The 17,465-nt window shown below is 46.8% G+C and overlaps 11 non-coding genes across 11 annotated transcripts; all 11 read right to left on the bottom strand.

Moving 5' to 3' along the window:
• Positions 1–294: 294 nt before the first annotated feature.
• LOC142268821 (U2 spliceosomal RNA) lies at positions 295–485 on the bottom strand. The gene has a single exon (XR_012734413.1). It is a non-coding gene; the product is annotated as a U2 spliceosomal RNA (small nuclear RNA).
• Positions 486–1,872: 1,387 nt separating this feature from the next.
• Positions 1,873–2,063, bottom strand: LOC142268820 (U2 spliceosomal RNA). Its single transcript, XR_012734412.1, has one exon. It is a non-coding gene; the product is annotated as a U2 spliceosomal RNA (small nuclear RNA).
• A 1,390-nt stretch (positions 2,064–3,453) lies between these two features.
• LOC142268888 (U2 spliceosomal RNA) lies at positions 3,454–3,644 on the bottom strand. Its single transcript, XR_012734473.1, has one exon. It is a non-coding gene; the product is annotated as a U2 spliceosomal RNA (small nuclear RNA).
• A 1,387-nt stretch (positions 3,645–5,031) lies between these two features.
• Positions 5,032–5,222, bottom strand: LOC142268887 (U2 spliceosomal RNA). The gene has a single exon (XR_012734472.1). It is a non-coding gene; the product is annotated as a U2 spliceosomal RNA (small nuclear RNA).
• A 1,390-nt stretch (positions 5,223–6,612) lies between these two features.
• On the bottom strand, positions 6,613–6,803 carry LOC142268886 (U2 spliceosomal RNA). The gene has a single exon (XR_012734471.1). It is a non-coding gene; the product is annotated as a U2 spliceosomal RNA (small nuclear RNA).
• Positions 6,804–8,193: 1,390 nt separating this feature from the next.
• Positions 8,194–8,384, bottom strand: LOC142268885 (U2 spliceosomal RNA). Its single transcript, XR_012734470.1, has one exon. It is a non-coding gene; the product is annotated as a U2 spliceosomal RNA (small nuclear RNA).
• Positions 8,385–9,773: 1,389 nt separating this feature from the next.
• On the bottom strand, positions 9,774–9,964 carry LOC142268823 (U2 spliceosomal RNA). Its single transcript, XR_012734414.1, has one exon. It is a non-coding gene; the product is annotated as a U2 spliceosomal RNA (small nuclear RNA).
• A 1,390-nt stretch (positions 9,965–11,354) lies between these two features.
• Positions 11,355–11,545, bottom strand: LOC142268884 (U2 spliceosomal RNA). Its single transcript, XR_012734469.1, has one exon. It is a non-coding gene; the product is annotated as a U2 spliceosomal RNA (small nuclear RNA).
• A 1,390-nt stretch (positions 11,546–12,935) lies between these two features.
• LOC142268881 (U2 spliceosomal RNA) lies at positions 12,936–13,126 on the bottom strand. The gene has a single exon (XR_012734467.1). It is a non-coding gene; the product is annotated as a U2 spliceosomal RNA (small nuclear RNA).
• Positions 13,127–14,513: 1,387 nt separating this feature from the next.
• Positions 14,514–14,706, bottom strand: LOC142268825 (U2 spliceosomal RNA). The gene has a single exon (XR_012734416.1). It is a non-coding gene; the product is annotated as a U2 spliceosomal RNA (small nuclear RNA).
• A 2,192-nt stretch (positions 14,707–16,898) lies between these two features.
• Positions 16,899–17,091, bottom strand: LOC142268824 (U2 spliceosomal RNA). The gene has a single exon (XR_012734415.1). It is a non-coding gene; the product is annotated as a U2 spliceosomal RNA (small nuclear RNA).
• Between the last annotated feature and the right edge of the window lie 374 nt (positions 17,092–17,465).

Below are 17,465 nucleotides of genomic sequence, written 5' to 3'. Positions count from 1 at the left end.
AATCCACTTTGTCCAAAAGGGATCTATTCCATTCAATTGCAAATGATCTAGATAAGACAGAGAACTGCAGCACGGGGACATAGCCGAGTTGGTCAGGTTGAGTGGTGATGAGTTTGCTATTTGGATGAATAAAGAAAGTCAAAAGTGTGAAAGATAAAAAACAAAAGGAGGAAGTGTGAAAAGTGAATGGGCCAAATTGAGGTGCATATGAAGACGTATGCTTTCTTCCAATTCATTAAATCGGGCTAATATGAATCAGGTGAATTGAGTTCTGCTTTTGGAAACTGGGTTAAGAAGGGGTGCACCGTTCCTGGAGGTACTGCAATACCAGGTCAATGCGTGGAGTGGACAGAGCAAGCTCTTTTTCCATCTCCCTGTTCTAAAAATCCATTTAATATATGGTCCCCAGATAGGGGACGTATCAGATATTAAACTGATAAGAACAGATACTACACTTGATCTTAGCCAAAAGGCCGAGAAGCGATAACCAGAATTGGTTTGGGCCTCGAGTGGCACCCTGGCCTATGCCGGACACATCTTAGGGAGAGAGAGCGAGAGGGAGACAAACCCACGCCTACACAAGACATTTTGTCACCCAAGCCAACCCTTGAAAAGGCTGCTTTGCAGAGCCAAAACAAGAAGAATGGTGCGTTTTGCAGCCGCCGCCCACTGCAATGAATCTGAATAACTCCTCCTTTAGGGCGCAAGCAACTCCCCTCCCCCTTGCAGTCTTTCCAATTCACGATACAAAAAGACGGACAGGACAGGTTGCCTGACTTTCCGTCACTGCCACCCTTTGCCATCCTTACCCGTAGAAAGCCCTTTCATCATCCCCAAACCCTAATCTTTTCCCTTTCCTTCCCAGCCCCCAAACCCTGCCCTCTGTACCTTTCTCACCACCCGCTTCCCTTCTCCTGTCATCCCCCTACCACCCGGGAAAAAAAGAGATTGCCCCCTCCTTCCACTAGCCCACCCTCCCACCCAAAGAACAACTTCTTCTGCGCAGCTTGTTTTCTAGGCAGCAGCGCTATTGTGATGTCATCGGGGGGCATTGTGACAAGCCGCCAGTGTTCCGTCTCTTCATGTTGTGCACAGTTCAAACGGAAAATACATCAACAGGCAGACTACAGAAAAGCTTACTATCAAAGGTTAGAGGGGGGCTTTCTCAGAGGGCTTTTTACAGTTTTTCTATTCCCAATTAGCCGTTTAAGTGTACTTATTGAAAGTAGTAATTCTTTCATAGGCCGCCCTTTCTTAGTATTTGACGTTCCTTATATTGCGGTATGAGGCTTCGCAGTAGGTTGCAAACATTCATCACCCATGACTGTCCCCAATTGAGCTCAGAAGCTCAATGTCTATCATGACCTCTCTTTTAGAATGTCCAAGAGCAAGCAAACTATTCCTCCAGGAGAGGGCGCCAACAGACTACTAAAGAGATCATCATTACTCAAAGAAAACCCCAAAAACCAATGCATGATAGGAATAAACAGGTAACTTTCTTTGGAGTGGAAGCGGAGAGATCGCACCAGATGCCAATTCTAGATGTTATCACACCTGTGGTCACTGCAGCAGCAGGTGAATCCACTTTGTCCAAAAGGGATCTATTCCATTCAATTGCAAATGATCTAGATAAGACAGAGAACTGCAGCACGGGGACATAGCCGAGTTGGTCAGGTTGAGTGGTGATGAGTTTGCTATTTGGATGAATAAAGAAAGTCAAAAGTGTGAAAGATAAAAAACAAAAGGAGGAAGTGTGAAAAGTGAATGGGCCAAATTGAGGTGCATATGAAGACGTATGCTTTCTTCCAATTCATTAAATCGGGCTAATATGAATCAGGTGAATTGAGTTCTGCTTTTGGAAACTGGGTTAAGAAGGGGTGCACCGTTCCTGGAGGTACTGCAATACCAGGTCAATGCGTGGAGTGGACAGAGCAAGCTCTTTTTCCATCTCCCTGTTCTAAAAATCCATTTAATATATGGTCCCCAGATAGGGGACGTATCAGATATTAAACTGATAAGAACAGATACTACACTTGATCTTAGCCAAAAGGCCGAGAAGCGATAACCAGAATTGGTTTGGGCCTCGAGTGGCACCCTGGCCTATGCCGGACACATCTTAGGGAGAGAGAGCGAGAGGGAGACAAACCCACGCCTACACAAGACATTTTGTCACCCAAGCCAACCCTTGAAAAGGCTGCTTTGCAGAGCCAAAACAAGAAGAATGGTGCGTTTTGCAGCCGCCGCCCCCCACTGCAATGAATCTGAATAACTCCTCCTTTAGGGCGCAAGCAACTCCCCTCCCCCTTGCAGTCTTTCCAATTCACGATACAAAAAGACGGACAGGACAGGTTGCCTGACTTTCCGTCACTGCCACCCTTTGCCATCCTTACCCGTAGAAAGCCCTTTCATCATCCCCAAACCCTAATCTTTTCCCTTTCCTTCCCAGCCCCCAAACCCTGCCCTCTGTACCTTTCTCACCACCCGCTTCCCTTCTCCTGTCATCCCCCTACCACCCGGGAAAAAAAGAGATTGCCCCCTCCTTCCACTAGCCCACCCTCCCACCCAAAGAACAACTTCTTCTGCGCAGCTTGTTTTCTAGGCAGCAGCGCTATTGTGATGTCATCGGGGGGCATTGTGACAAGCCGCCAGTGTTCCGTCTCTTCATGTTGTGCACAGTTCAAACGGAAAATACATCAACAGGCAGACTACAGAAAAGCTTACTATCAAAGGTTAGAGGGGGGCTTTCTCAGAGGGCTTTTTACAGTTTTTCTATTCCCAATTAGCCGTTTAAGTGTACTTATTGAAAGTAGTAATTCTTTCATAGGCCGCCCTTTCTTAGTATTTGACGTTCCTTATATTGCGGTATGAGGCTTCGCAGTAGGTTGCAAACATTCATCACCCATGACTGTCCCCAATTGAGCTCAGAAGCTCAATGTCTATCATGACCTCTCTTTTAGAATGTCCAAGAGCAAGCAAACTATTCCTCCAGGAGAGGGCGCCAACAGACTACTAAAGAGATCATCATTACTCAAAGAAAACCCCAAAAACCAATGCATGATAGGAATAAACAGGTAACTTTCTTTGGAGTGGAAGCGGAGAGATCGCACCAGATGCCAATTCTAGATGTTATCACACCTGTGGTCACTGCAGCAGCAGGTGAATCCACTTTGTCCAAAAGGGATCTATTCCATTCAATTGCAAATGATCTAGATAAGACAGAGAACTGCAGCACGGGGACATAGCCGAGTTGGTCAGGTTGAGTGGTGATGAGTTTGCTATTTGGATGAATAAAGAAAGTCAAAAGTGTGAAAGATAAAAAACAAAAGGAGGAAGTGTGAAAAGTGAATGGGCCAAATTGAGGTGCATATGAAGACGTATGCTTTCTTCCAATTCATTAAATCGGGCTAATATGAATCAGGTGAATTGAGTTCTGCTTTTGGAAACTGGGTTAAGAAGGGGTGCACCGTTCCTGGAGGTACTGCAATACCAGGTCAATGCGTGGAGTGGACAGAGCAAGCTCTTTTTCCATCTCCCTGTTCTAAAAATCCATTTAATATATGGTCCCCAGATAGGGGACGTATCAGATATTAAACTGATAAGAACAGATACTACACTTGATCTTAGCCAAAAGGCCGAGAAGCGATAACCAGAATTGGTTTGGGCCTCGAGTGGCACCCTGGCCTATGCCGGACACATCTTAGGGAGAGAGAGCGAGAGGGAGACAAACCCACGCCTACACAAGACATTTTGTCACCCAAGCCAACCCTTGAAAAGGCTGCTTTGCAGAGCCAAAACAAGAAGAATGGTGCGTTTTGCAGCCGCCGCCCACTGCAATGAATCTGAATAACTCCTCCTTTAGGGCGCAAGCAACTCCCCTCCCCCTTGCAGTCTTTCCAATTCACGATACAAAAAGACGGACAGGACAGGTTGCCTGACTTTCCGTCACTGCCACCCTTTGCCATCCTTACCCGTAGAAAGCCCTTTCATCATCCCCAAACCCTAATCTTTTCCCTTTCCTTCCCAGCCCCCAAACCCTGCCCTCTGTACCTTTCTCACCACCCGCTTCCCTTCTCCTGTCATCCCCCTACCACCCGGGAAAAAAAGAGATTGCCCCCTCCTTCCACTAGCCCACCCTCCCACCCAAAGAACAACTTCTTCTGCGCAGCTTGTTTTCTAGGCAGCAGCGCTATTGTGATGTCATCGGGGGGCATTGTGACAAGCCGCCAGTGTTCCGTCTCTTCATGTTGTGCACAGTTCAAACGGAAAATACATCAACAGGCAGACTACAGAAAAGCTTACTATCAAAGGTTAGAGGGGGGCTTTCTCAGAGGGCTTTTTACAGTTTTTCTATTCCCAATTAGCCGTTTAAGTGTACTTATTGAAAGTAGTAATTCTTTCATAGGCCGCCCTTTCTTAGTATTTGACGTTCCTTATATTGCGGTATGAGGCTTCGCAGTAGGTTGCAAACATTCATCACCCATGACTGTCCCCAATTGAGCTCAGAAGCTCAATGTCTATCATGACCTCTCTTTTAGAATGTCCAAGAGCAAGCAAACTATTCCTCCAGGAGAGGGCGCCAACAGACTACTAAAGAGATCATCATTACTCAAAGAAAACCCCAAAAACCAATGCATGATAGGAATAAACAGGTAACTTTCTTTGGAGTGGAAGCGGAGAGATCGCACCAGATGCCAATTCTAGATGTTATCACACCTGTGGTCACTGCAGCAGCAGGTGAATCCACTTTGTCCAAAAGGGATCTATTCCATTCAATTGCAAATGATCTAGATAAGACAGAGAACTGCAGCACGGGGACATAGCCGAGTTGGTCAGGTTGAGTGGTGATGAGTTTGCTATTTGGATGAATAAAGAAAGTCAAAAGTGTGAAAGATAAAAAACAAAAGGAGGAAGTGTGAAAAGTGAATGGGCCAAATTGAGGTGCATATGAAGACGTATGCTTTCTTCCAATTCATTAAATCGGGCTAATATGAATCAGGTGAATTGAGTTCTGCTTTTGGAAACTGGGTTAAGAAGGGGTGCACCGTTCCTGGAGGTACTGCAATACCAGGTCAATGCGTGGAGTGGACAGAGCAAGCTCTTTTTCCATCTCCCTGTTCTAAAAATCCATTTAATATATGGTCCCCAGATAGGGGACGTATCAGATATTAAACTGATAAGAACAGATACTACACTTGATCTTAGCCAAAAGGCCGAGAAGCGATAACCAGAATTGGTTTGGGCCTCGAGTGGCACCCTGGCCTATGCCGGACACATCTTAGGGAGAGAGAGCGAGAGGGAGACAAACCCACGCCTACACAAGACATTTTGTCACCCAAGCCAACCCTTGAAAAGGCTGCTTTGCAGAGCCAAAACAAGAAGAATGGTGCGTTTTGCAGCCGCCGCCCCCCACTGCAATGAATCTGAATAACTCCTCCTTTAGGGCGCAAGCAACTCCCCTCCCCCTTGCAGTCTTTCCAATTCACGATACAAAAAGACGGACAGGACAGGTTGCCTGACTTTCCGTCACTGCCACCCTTTGCCATCCTTACCCGTAGAAAGCCCTTTCATCATCCCCAAACCCTAATCTTTTCCCTTTCCTTCCCAGCCCCCAAACCCTGCCCTCTGTACCTTTCTCACCACCCGCTTCCCTTCTCCTGTCATCCCCCTACCACCCGGGAAAAAAAGAGATTGCCCCCTCCTTCCACTAGCCCACCCTCCCACCCAAAGAACAACTTCTTCTGCGCAGCTTGTTTTCTAGGCAGCAGCGCTATTGTGATGTCATCGGGGGGCATTGTGACAAGCCGCCAGTGTTCCGTCTCTTCATGTTGTGCACAGTTCAAACGGAAAATACATCAACAGGCAGACTACAGAAAAGCTTACTATCAAAGGTTAGAGGGGGGCTTTCTCAGAGGGCTTTTTACAGTTTTTCTATTCCCAATTAGCCGTTTAAGTGTACTTATTGAAAGTAGTAATTCTTTCATAGGCCGCCCTTTCTTAGTATTTGACGTTCCTTATATTGCGGTATGAGGCTTCGCAGTAGGTTGCAAACATTCATCACCCATGACTGTCCCCAATTGAGCTCAGAAGCTCAATGTCTATCATGACCTCTCTTTTAGAATGTCCAAGAGCAAGCAAACTATTCCTCCAGGAGAGGGCGCCAACAGACTACTAAAGAGATCATCATTACTCAAAGAAAACCCCAAAAACCAATGCATGATAGGAATAAACAGGTAACTTTCTTTGGAGTGGAAGCGGAGAGATCGCACCAGATGCCAATTCTAGATGTTATCACACCTGTGGTCACTGCAGCAGCAGGTGAATCCACTTTGTCCAAAAGGGATCTATTCCATTCAATTGCAAATGATCTAGATAAGACAGAGAACTGCAGCACGGGGACATAGCCGAGTTGGTCAGGTTGAGTGGTGATGAGTTTGCTATTTGGATGAATAAAGAAAGTCAAAAGTGTGAAAGATAAAAAACAAAAGGAGGAAGTGTGAAAAGTGAATGGGCCAAATTGAGGTGCATATGAAGACGTATGCTTTCTTCCAATTCATTAAATCGGGCTAATATGAATCAGGTGAATTGAGTTCTGCTTTTGGAAACTGGGTTAAGAAGGGGTGCACCGTTCCTGGAGGTACTGCAATACCAGGTCAATGCGTGGAGTGGACAGAGCAAGCTCTTTTTCCATCTCCCTGTTCTAAAAATCCATTTAATATATGGTCCCCAGATAGGGGACGTATCAGATATTAAACTGATAAGAACAGATACTACACTTGATCTTAGCCAAAAGGCCGAGAAGCGATAACCAGAATTGGTTTGGGCCTCGAGTGGCACCCTGGCCTATGCCGGACACATCTTAGGGAGAGAGAGCGAGAGGGAGACAAACCCACGCCTACACAAGACATTTTGTCACCCAAGCCAACCCTTGAAAAGGCTGCTTTGCAGAGCCAAAACAAGAAGAATGGTGCGTTTTGCAGCCGCCGCCCCCCACTGCAATGAATCTGAATAACTCCTCCTTTAGGGCGCAAGCAACTCCCCTCCCCCTTGCAGTCTTTCCAATTCACGATACAAAAAGACGGACAGGACAGGTTGCCTGACTTTCCGTCACTGCCACCCTTTGCCATCCTTACCCGTAGAAAGCCCTTTCATCATCCCCAAACCCTAATCTTTTCCCTTTCCTTCCCAGCCCCCAAACCCTGCCCTCTGTACCTTTCTCACCACCCGCTTCCCTTCTCCTGTCATCCCCCTACCACCCGGGAAAAAAAGAGATTGCCCCCTCCTTCCACTAGCCCACCCTCCCACCCAAAGAACAACTTCTTCTGCGCAGCTTGTTTTCTAGGCAGCAGCGCTATTGTGATGTCATCGGGGGGCATTGTGACAAGCCGCCAGTGTTCCGTCTCTTCATGTTGTGCACAGTTCAAACGGAAAATACATCAACAGGCAGACTACAGAAAAGCTTACTATCAAAGGTTAGAGGGGGGCTTTCTCAGAGGGCTTTTTACAGTTTTTCTATTCCCAATTAGCCGTTTAAGTGTACTTATTGAAAGTAGTAATTCTTTCATAGGCCGCCCTTTCTTAGTATTTGACGTTCCTTATATTGCGGTATGAGGCTTCGCAGTAGGTTGCAAACATTCATCACCCATGACTGTCCCCAATTGAGCTCAGAAGCTCAATGTCTATCATGACCTCTCTTTTAGAATGTCCAAGAGCAAGCAAACTATTCCTCCAGGAGAGGGCGCCAACAGACTACTAAAGAGATCATCATTACTCAAAGAAAACCCCAAAAACCAATGCATGATAGGAATAAACAGGTAACTTTCTTTGGAGTGGAAGCGGAGAGATCGCACCAGATGCCAATTCTAGATGTTATCACACCTGTGGTCACTGCAGCAGCAGGTGAATCCACTTTGTCCAAAAGGGATCTATTCCATTCAATTGCAAATGATCTAGATAAGACAGAGAACTGCAGCACGGGGACATAGCCGAGTTGGTCAGGTTGAGTGGTGATGAGTTTGCTATTTGGATGAATAAAGAAAGTCAAAAGTGTGAAAGATAAAAAACAAAAGGAGGAAGTGTGAAAAGTGAATGGGCCAAATTGAGGTGCATATGAAGACGTATGCTTTCTTCCAATTCATTAAATCGGGCTAATATGAATCAGGTGAATTGAGTTCTGCTTTTGGAAACTGGGTTAAGAAGGGGTGCACCGTTCCTGGAGGTACTGCAATACCAGGTCAATGCGTGGAGTGGACAGAGCAAGCTCTTTTTCCATCTCCCTGTTCTAAAAATCCATTTAATATATGGTCCCCAGATAGGGGACGTATCAGATATTAAACTGATAAGAACAGATACTACACTTGATCTTAGCCAAAAGGCCGAGAAGCGATAACCAGAATTGGTTTGGGCCTCGAGTGGCACCCTGGCCTATGCCGGACACATCTTAGGGAGAGAGAGCGAGAGGGAGACAAACCCACGCCTACACAAGACATTTTGTCACCCAAGCCAACCCTTGAAAAGGCTGCTTTGCAGAGCCAAAACAAGAAGAATGGTGCGTTTTGCAGCCGCCGCCCCCACTGCAATGAATCTGAATAACTCCTCCTTTAGGGCGCAAGCAACTCCCCTCCCCCTTGCAGTCTTTCCAATTCACGATACAAAAAGACGGACAGGACAGGTTGCCTGACTTTCCGTCACTGCCACCCTTTGCCATCCTTACCCGTAGAAAGCCCTTTCATCATCCCCAAACCCTAATCTTTTCCCTTTCCTTCCCAGCCCCCAAACCCTGCCCTCTGTACCTTTCTCACCACCCGCTTCCCTTCTCCTGTCATCCCCCTACCACCCGGGAAAAAAAGAGATTGCCCCCTCCTTCCACTAGCCCACCCTCCCACCCAAAGAACAACTTCTTCTGCGCAGCTTGTTTTCTAGGCAGCAGCGCTATTGTGATGTCATCGGGGGGCATTGTGACAAGCCGCCAGTGTTCCGTCTCTTCATGTTGTGCACAGTTCAAACGGAAAATACATCAACAGGCAGACTACAGAAAAGCTTACTATCAAAGGTTAGAGGGGGGCTTTCTCAGAGGGCTTTTTACAGTTTTTCTATTCCCAATTAGCCGTTTAAGTGTACTTATTGAAAGTAGTAATTCTTTCATAGGCCGCCCTTTCTTAGTATTTGACGTTCCTTATATTGCGGTATGAGGCTTCGCAGTAGGTTGCAAACATTCATCACCCATGACTGTCCCCAATTGAGCTCAGAAGCTCAATGTCTATCATGACCTCTCTTTTAGAATGTCCAAGAGCAAGCAAACTATTCCTCCAGGAGAGGGCGCCAACAGACTACTAAAGAGATCATCATTACTCAAAGAAAACCCCAAAAACCAATGCATGATAGGAATAAACAGGTAACTTTCTTTGGAGTGGAAGCGGAGAGATCGCACCAGATGCCAATTCTAGATGTTATCACACCTGTGGTCACTGCAGCAGCAGGTGAATCCACTTTGTCCAAAAGGGATCTATTCCATTCAATTGCAAATGATCTAGATAAGACAGAGAACTGCAGCACGGGGACATAGCCGAGTTGGTCAGGTTGAGTGGTGATGAGTTTGCTATTTGGATGAATAAAGAAAGTCAAAAGTGTGAAAGATAAAAAACAAAAGGAGGAAGTGTGAAAAGTGAATGGGCCAAATTGAGGTGCATATGAAGACGTATGCTTTCTTCCAATTCATTAAATCGGGCTAATATGAATCAGGTGAATTGAGTTCTGCTTTTGGAAACTGGGTTAAGAAGGGGTGCACCGTTCCTGGAGGTACTGCAATACCAGGTCAATGCGTGGAGTGGACAGAGCAAGCTCTTTTTCCATCTCCCTGTTCTAAAAATCCATTTAATATATGGTCCCCAGATAGGGGACGTATCAGATATTAAACTGATAAGAACAGATACTACACTTGATCTTAGCCAAAAGGCCGAGAAGTGATAACCAGAATTGGTTTGGGCCTCGAGTGGCACCCTGGCCTATGCCGGACACATCTTAGGGAGAGAGAGCGAGAGGGAGACAAACCCACGCCTACACAAGACATTTTGTCACCCAAGCCAACCCTTGAAAAGGCTGCTTTGCAGAGCCAAAACAAGAAGAATGGTGCGTTTTGCAGCCGCCGCCCCCCACTGCAATGAATCTGAATAACTCCTCCTTTAGGGCGCAAGCAACTCCCCTCCCCCTTGCAGTCTTTCCAATTCACGATACAAAAAGACGGACAGGACAGGTTGCCTGACTTTCCGTCACTGCCACCCTTTGCCATCCTTACCCGTAGAAAGCCCTTTCATCATCCCCAAACCCTAATCTTTTCCCTTTCCTTCCCAGCCCCCAAACCCTGCCCTCTGTACCTTTCTCACCACCCGCTTCCCTTCTCCTGTCATCCCCCTACCACCCGGGAAAAAAAGAGATTGCCCCCTCCTTCCACTAGCCCACCCTCCCACCCAAAGAACAACTTCTTCTGCGCAGCTTGTTTTCTAGGCAGCAGCGCTATTGTGATGTCATCGGGGGGCATTGTGACAAGCCGCCAGTGTTCCGTCTCTTCATGTTGTGCACAGTTCAAACGGAAAATACATCAACAGGCAGACTACAGAAAAGCTTACTATCAAAGGTTAGAGGGGGGCTTTCTCAGAGGGCTTTTTACAGTTTTTCTATTCCCAATTAGCCGTTTAAGTGTACTTATTGAAAGTAGTAATTCTTTCATAGGCCGCCCTTTCTTAGTATTTGACGTTCCTTATATTGCGGTATGAGGCTTCGCAGTAGGTTGCAAACATTCATCACCCATGACTGTCCCCAATTGAGCTCAGAAGCTCAATGTCTATCATGACCTCTCTTTTAGAATGTCCAAGAGCAAGCAAACTATTCCTCCAGGAGAGGGCGCCAACAGACTACTAAAGAGATCATCATTACTCAAAGAAAACCCCAAAAACCAATGCATGATAGGAATAAACAGGTAACTTTCTTTGGAGTGGAAGCGGAGAGATCGCACCAGATGCCAATTCTAGATGTTATCACACCTGTGGTCACTGCAGCAGCAGGTGAATCCACTTTGTCCAAAAGGGATCTATTCCATTCAATTGCAAATGATCTAGATAAGACAGAGAACTGCAGCACGGGGACATAGCCGAGTTGGTCAGGTTGAGTGGTGATGAGTTTGCTATTTGGATGAATAAAGAAAGTCAAAAGTGTGAAAGATAAAAAACAAAAGGAGGAAGTGTGAAAAGTGAATGGGCCAAATTGAGGTGCATATGAAGACGTATGCTTTCTTCCAATTCATTAAATCGGGCTAATATGAATCAGGTGAATTGAGTTCTGCTTTTGGAAACTGGGTTAAGAAGGGGTGCACCGTTCCTGGAGGTACTGCAATACCAGGTCAATGCGTGGAGTGGACAGAGCAAGCTCTTTTTCCATCTCCCTGTTCTAAAAATCCATTTAATATATGGTCCCCAGATAGGGGACGTATCAGATATTAAACTGATAAGAACAGATACTACACTTGATCTTAGCCAAAAGGCCGAGAAGCGATAACCAGAATTGGTTTGGGCCTCGAGTGGCACCCTGGCCTATGCCGGACACATCTTAGGGAGAGAGAGCGAGAGGGAGACAAACCCACGCCTACACAAGACATTTTGTCACCCAAGCCAACCCTTGAAAAGGCTGCTTTGCAGAGCCAAAACAAGAAGAATGGTGCGTTTTGCAGCCGCCGCCCCCCACTGCAATGAATCTGAATAACTCCTCCTTTAGGGCGCAAGCAACTCCCCTCCCCCTTGCAGTCTTTCCAATTCACGATACAAAAAGACGGACAGGACAGGTTGCCTGACTTTCCGTCACTGCCACCCTTTGCCATCCTTACCCGTAGAAAGCCCTTTCATCATCCCCAAACCCTAATCTTTTCCCTTTCCTTCCCAGCCCCCAAACCCTGCCCTCTGTACCTTTCTCACCACCCGCTTCCCTTCTCCTGTCATCCCCCTACCACCCGGGAAAAAAAGAGATTGCCCCCTCCTTCCACTAGCCCACCCTCCCACCCAAAGAACAACTTCTTCTGCGCAGCTTGTTTTCTAGGCAGCAGCGCTATTGTGATGTCATCGGGGGGCATTGTGACAAGCCGCCAGTGTTCCGTCTCTTCATGTTGTGCACAGTTCAAACGGAAAATACATCAACAGGCAGACTACAGAAAAGCTTACTATCAAAGGTTAGAGGGGGGCTTTCTCAGAGGGCTTTTTACAGTTTTTCTATTCCCAATTAGCCGTTTAAGTGTACTTATTGAAAGTAGTAATTCTTTCATAGGCCGCCCTTTCTTAGTATTTGACGTTCCTTATATTGCGGTATGAGGCTTCGCAGTAGGTTGCAAACATTCATCACCCATGACTGTCCCCAATTGAGCTCAGAAGCTCAATGTCTATCATGACCTCTCTTTTAGAATGTCCAAGAGCAAGCAAACTATTCCTCCAGGAGAGGGCGCCAACAGACTACTAAAGAGATCATCATTACTCAAAGAAAACCCCAAAAACCAATGCATGATAGGAATAAACAGGTAACTTTCTTTGGAGTGGAAGCGGAGAGATCGCACCAGATGCCAATTCTAGATGTTATCACACCTGTGGTCACTGCAGCAGCAGGTGAATCCACTTTGTCCAAAAGGGATCTATTCCATTCAATTGCAAATGATCTAGATAAGACAGAGAACTGCAGCACGGGGACATAGCCGAGTTGGTCAGGTTGAGTGGTGATGAGTTTGCTATTTGGATGAATAAAGAAAGTCAAAAGTGTGAAAGATAAAAAACAAAAGGAGGAAGTGTGAAAAGTGAATGGGCCAAATTGAGGTGCATATGAAGACGTATGCTTTCTTCCAATTCATTAAATCGGGCTAATATGAATCAGGTGAATTGAGTTCTGCTTTTGGAAACTGGGTTAAGAAGGGGTGCACCGTTCCTGGAGGTACTGCAATACCAGGTCAATGCGTGGAGTGGACAGAGCAAGCTCTTTTTCCATCTCCCTGTTCTAAAAATCCATTTAATATATGGTCCCCAGATAGGGGACGTATCAGATATTAAACTGATAAGAACAGATACTACACTTGATCTTAGCCAAAAGGCCGAGAAGCGATAACCAGAATTGGTTTGGGCCTCGAGTGGCACCCTGGCCTATGCCGGACACATCTTAGGGAGAGAGAGCGAGAGGGAGACAAACCCACGCCTACACAAGACATTTTGTCACCCAAGCCAACCCTTGAAAAGGCTGCTTTGCAGAGCCAAAACAAGAAGAATGGTGCGTTTTGCAGCCGCCGCCCACTGCAATGAATCTGAATAACTCCTCCTTTAGGGCGCAAGCAACTCCCCTCCCCCTTGCAGTCTTTCCAATTCACGATACAAAAAGACGGACAGGACAGGTTGCCTGACTTTCCGTCACTGCCACCCTTTGCCATCCTTACCCGTAGAAAGCCCTTTCATCATCCCCAAACCCTAATCTTTTCCCTTTCCTTCCCAGCCCCCAAACCCTGCCCTCTGTACCTTTCTCACCACCCGCTTCCCTTCTCCTGTCATCCCCCTACCACCCGGGAAAAAAAGAGATTGCCCCCTCCTTCCACTAGCCCACCCTCCCACCCAAAGAACAACTTCTTCTGCGCAGCTTGTTTTCTAGGCAGCAGCGCTATTGTGATGTCATCGGGGGGCATTGTGACAAGCCGCCAGTGTTCCGTCTCTTCATGTTGTGCACAGTTCAAACGGAAAATACATCAACAGGCAGACTACAGAAAAGCTTACTATCAAAGGTTAGAGGGGGGCTTTCTCAGAGGGCTTTTTACAGTTTTTCTATTCCCAATTAGCCGTTTAAGTGTACTTATTGAAAGTAGTAATTCTTTCATAGGCCGCCCTTTCTTAGTATTTGACGTTCCTTATATTGCGGTATGAGGCTTCGCAGTAGGTTGCAAACATTCATCACCCATGACTGTCCCCAATTGAGCTCAGAAGCTCAATGTCTATCATGACCTCTCTTTTAGAATGTCCAAGAGCAAGCAAACTATTCCTCCAGGAGAGGGCGCCAACAGACTACTAAAGAGATCATCATTACTCAAAGAAAACCCCAAAAACCAATGCATGATAGGAATAAACAGGTAACTTTCTTTGGAGTGGAAGCGGAGAGATCGCACCAGATGCCAATTCTAGATGTTATCACACCTGTGGTCACTGCAGCAGCAGGTGAATCCACTTTGTCCAAAAGGGATCTATTCCATTCAATTGCAAATGATCTAGATAAGACAGAGAACTGCAGCACGGGGACATAGCCGAGTTGGTCAGGTTGAGTGGTGATGAGTTTGCTATTTGGATGAATAAAGAAAGTCAAAAGTGTGAAAGATAAAAAACAAAAGGAGGAAGTGTGAAAAGTGAATGGGCCAAATTGAGGTGCATATGAAGACGTATGCTTTCTTCCAATTCATTAAATCGGGCTAATATGAATCAGGTGAATTGAGTTCTGCTTTTGGAAACTGGGTTAAGAAGGGGTGCACCGTTCCTGGAGGTACTGCAATACCAGGTCAATGCGTGGAGTGGACAGAGCAAGCTCTTTTTCCATCTCCCTGTTCTAAAAATCCATTTAATATATGGTCCCCAGATAGGGGACGTATCAGATATTAAACTGATAAGAACAGATTTTTGATTTAATGAAGCTTTCCAAAGCACCACAAAAAATGCATGACCGAAGTCACACCAAAAACAGTGCAAAGGCTAGGATTCGTGTGGACCCCACCGTGAGGAGAGGGTCCCCAAAAATCAACCCCGTCCCTCCGAGCCAGAAGGCCACAGCAAGGGTCAGGGATCTTCGGTGCTCCCCCAAGCCGAAGCCTGGTTGAGCCTTGTCGTTGCTCCCAGCGTCCACCCAGGCATCTTACCCAAGTGGAGTAGAGAGCTACTAGTTGTTGGTTTCGCAGCCGAAACTGCCCGGACCGTCAACCGGTGTTGGTTTCTCAGCCCAAGGCTAACCGGACCTCCAACCGGGTGTTGGTTTCTCAGCCGAAGCTGACCCAGACCTCCAACCGGGTGTTGGTTTCTCAGCCGAAGCTGACCCGGACCTCCAACCGGGTGTTAGTTTCTCAGCCCAAAGCTGACCAGACCTCCGACCGGGATTATAAAAATTTCCCTTCCTAGCCAGAAGGCCGGGATAGGGTGATATGCTCAAAAAGTATGAAAAGGCAAGGTACGGTGTGCTACAGAGCCCAAGGCTTGCCGGGGTCCCAAGCCAGCAAGCTCAGACTCACTCCAGGGTCGTCAGTCCTGGGGCACGTTGTACCATAGCCCCCCATCCTTACTCAGTCTAATAGCCTCGATCCTGGTAGGGCCATGTTTTCCACTAGATGAATATACTATCCACCCAGAGTACTAGCAAGCGCAACCTTCCAGTGTGCATTGTATCATTGTACTAAGGTGGCCTGGAGCTTAAACCACCTCTTCGAACAACACTACACTTGATCTTAGCCAAAAGGCCGAGAAGCGATAACCAGAATTTATTTGGGCCTCGAGTGGCACCCTGGCCTATGCCGGACACATCTTAGGGAGAGAGAGCGAGAGGGAGACAAACCCACGCCTACACAAGACATTTTGTCACCCAAGCCAACCCTTGAAAAGGCTGCTTTGCAGAGCCAAAACAAGAAGAATGGTGCGTTTTGCAGCCGCCGCCCCCCACTGCAATGAATCTGAATAACTCCTCCTTTAGGGCGCAAGCAACTCCCCTCCCCCTTGCAGTCTTTCCAATTCACGATACAAAAAGACGGACAGGACAGGTTGCCTGACTTTCCGTCACTGCCACCCTTTGCCATCCTTACCCGTAGAAAGCCCTTTCATCATCCCCAAACCCTAATCTTTTCCCTTTCCTTCCCAGCCCCCAAACCCTGCCCTCTGTACCTTTCTCACCACCCGCTTCCCTTCTCCTGTCATCCCCCTACCACCCGGGAAAAAAAGAGATTGCCCCCTCCTTCCACTAGCCCACCCTCCCACCCAAAGAACAACTTCTTCTGCGCAGCTTGTTTTCTAGGCAGCAGCGCTATTGTGATGTCATCGGGGGGCATTGTGACAAGCCGCCAGTGTTCCGTCTCTTCATGTTGTGCACAGTTCAAACGGAAAATACATCAACAGGCAGACTACAGAAAAGCTTACTATCAAAGGTTAGAGGGGGGCTTTCTCAGAGGGCTTTTTACAGTTTTTCTATTCCCAATTAGCCGTTTAAGTGTACTTATTGAAAGTAGTAATTCTTTCATAGGCCGCCCTTTCTTAGTATTTGACGTTCCTTATATTGCGGTATGAGGCTTCGCAGTAGGTTGCAAACATTCATCACCCATGACTGTCCCCAATTGAGCTCAGAAGCTCAATGTCTATCATGACCTCTCTTTTAGAATGTCCAAGAGCAAGCAAACTATTCCTCCAGGAGAGGGCGCCAACAGACTACTAAAGAGATCATCATTACTCAAAGAAAACCCCAAAAACCAATGCATGATAGGAATAAACAGGTAACTTTCTTTGGAGTGGAAGCGGAGAGATCGCACCAGATGCCAATTCTAGATGTTATCACACCTGTGGTCACTGCAGCAGCAGGTGAATCCACTTTGTCCAAAAGGGATCTATTCCATTCAATTGCAAATGATCTAGATAAGACAGAGAACTGCAGCACGGGGACATAGCCGAGTTGGTCAGGTTGAGTGGTGATGAGTTTGCTATTTGGATGAATAAAGAAAGTCAAAAGTGTGAAAGATAAAAAACAAAAGGAGGAAGTGTGAAAAGTGAATGGGCCAAATTGAGGTGCATATGAAGACGTATGCTTTCTTCCAATTCATTAAATCGGGCTAATATGAATCAGGTGAATTGAGTTCTGCTTTTGGAAACTGGGTTAAGAAGGGGTGCACCGTTCCTGGAGGTACTGCAATACCAGGTCAATGCGTGGAGTGGACAGAGCAAGCTCTTTTTCCATCTCCCTGTTCTAAAAATCCATTTAATATATGGTCCCCAGATAGGGGACGTATCAGATATTAAACTGATAAGAACAGATTTTTGATTTAATGAAGCTTTCCAAAGCACCACAAAAAATGCATGACCGAAGTCACACCAAAAACAGTGCAAAGGCTAGGATTCGTGTGGACCCCACCGTGAGGAGAGGGTCCCCAAAAATCAACCCCGTCCCTCCGAGCCAGAAGGCCACAGCAAGGGTCAGGGATCTTCGGTGCTCCCCCAAGCCGAAGCCTGGTTGAGCCTTGTCGTTGCTCCCAGCGTCCACCCAGGCATCTTACCCAAGTGGAGTAGAGAGCTACTAGTTGTTGGTTTCGCAGCCGAAACTGCCCGGACCGTCAACCGGTGTTGGTTTCTCAGCCCAAGGCTAACCGGACCTCCAACCGGGTGTTGGTTTCTCAGCCGAAGCTGACCCAGACCTCCAACCGGGTGTTGGTTTCTCAGCCGAAGCTGACC

The sequence above is a fragment of the Anomaloglossus baeobatrachus genome, unplaced genomic scaffold (assembly GCF_048569485.1).
Source record: "Anomaloglossus baeobatrachus isolate aAnoBae1 unplaced genomic scaffold, aAnoBae1.hap1 Scaffold_3112, whole genome shotgun sequence".
Taxonomy (NCBI): Eukaryota; Metazoa; Chordata; class Amphibia; order Anura; family Aromobatidae; genus Anomaloglossus; species Anomaloglossus baeobatrachus.
This window is presented reverse-complemented; position numbering and strand designations above follow the sequence as displayed.